We start from the raw sequence: 1,509 nt of genomic DNA, 5'->3' as shown, positions 1-1,509 counted from the left end.
TTATTTATTTATTTATTTATTTATTTATTTATTTATTTATTTATTTCAGAGAGAGATCGCATACACATGAGCAAGCGGGAAGTGGGAGGGGCACAGAGAGAGAGAGAGAGAATCCTAAGCAGACTCCCTACTGAGCACAGAGCCCAAGATGGGGCTCGATCCCAGGACCCCAAGATCATGATCTGAGCTGAAACCAAGAGCCAGACACTCAATTGACTGAGCCACCCAGGTGCCCCAGATTGTATAGTTTCAACATCATAAACTCTAGCTCAATGGTTAGACAGGTGCAAATTTATTAAACACGTGCTATTAATAAATTAAAAACTAAAAAACATACTTTGGGAAAGAATTAGGACCCCAGGTTAAATATAAATTTGGCATGGATCCTCTAAAAAACAGAAACAGCCAACCATCCTGTTTACTGAGTAGCTGGGTACTAACAACTTAATACTTGTGTCTTAAACATCTTACAAAATCTATGTGAAAAAGTAATATGAGTAAATTGCAATAAATATAGTTTTATTTTATTCAAAAATTACCGTAATTACTTATTAATGGAACACGTGCATCTGTTGCGCACTGCACAACTTCTCAAACCATGAAATAAGATTGTCTTCAGTTCCTGTTCCACATTTTCACTCGATACTTGCTTTTTTGTCACAGCGACTGCCTAAAATCCAGTCTTAGACACGGCATCGTGGAAAAGTGTGCATTCCAATGTTGAAATGGAACCATTCTGAGCGACTAGCTTGCACGGTATCTGACAGATGTCACTGTTTCCCGCAAACATTTAAAATACCCTGGGGTGCCTCAGGGGCCAGGCAAATCTTAAGAGTATCTTTACCCCTCTTTCATTTTTCTTTCTTTCTTTTCCTCCCTCCCCTCCCTCTTGCCCTTCCTTTCCTTTCCTCTATGTTTGTGCTATCATGATAAGACTTCTTGAAGTTCATCTGTAACTCCAATTCTCCCCCCGTGACTGAAATCTTCAACCTGGACCGAAGTCAACAGAAAAGCGTATGTTTTGACTGAAAGACATATGGAAATCTGATGTTTAGACACATTTCCCCAGCAACAAAGCAAAGTTTTCACCAAAGAATTTTTTCACGTTCTCCAACTGACTATCTCACACTTGATGAACCAAGGAAGACAGAATGAAAGAGAGGGAGAGAGGAGGAGGAAGAGAGAAAAGAAACTTGATTAATAAATCTTTATTTAAAAATGTGACAGTGGGAGGTGGGGCCTTTGAGAGGGACTGGGGGATGAGGGCGGCGCGCCCGGCAATGGGATCAGTGCGCTCACGAGGCAGAGAGCCCCCCCCCCCCCCACGGGAGGGGCATAAGCGACGGCCATCTGCGCAGCAGGAAGTGAGTCCTCCCAAGATACTAAATCTGCCAGCACCTTGACCTTGGACCGTCCAGTCTCCAGAACTATGAGAGATAGATTGCTGCTGGTTATAAGCCGTCCGGTCGATGGTGTTGTTAGAGCAGCCTGAATGAGCCAGGACAGTTT

The sequence above is a fragment of the Ursus maritimus genome, unplaced genomic scaffold (genome assembly GCF_017311325.1).
Source record: "Ursus maritimus isolate PB19 unplaced genomic scaffold, ASM1731132v1 scaffold_30, whole genome shotgun sequence".
Taxonomy (NCBI): Eukaryota; Metazoa; Chordata; class Mammalia; order Carnivora; family Ursidae; genus Ursus; species Ursus maritimus.
The sequence above is the reverse complement of the archived record's forward strand: the minus strand, read 5'-3'. Positions refer to the sequence as shown.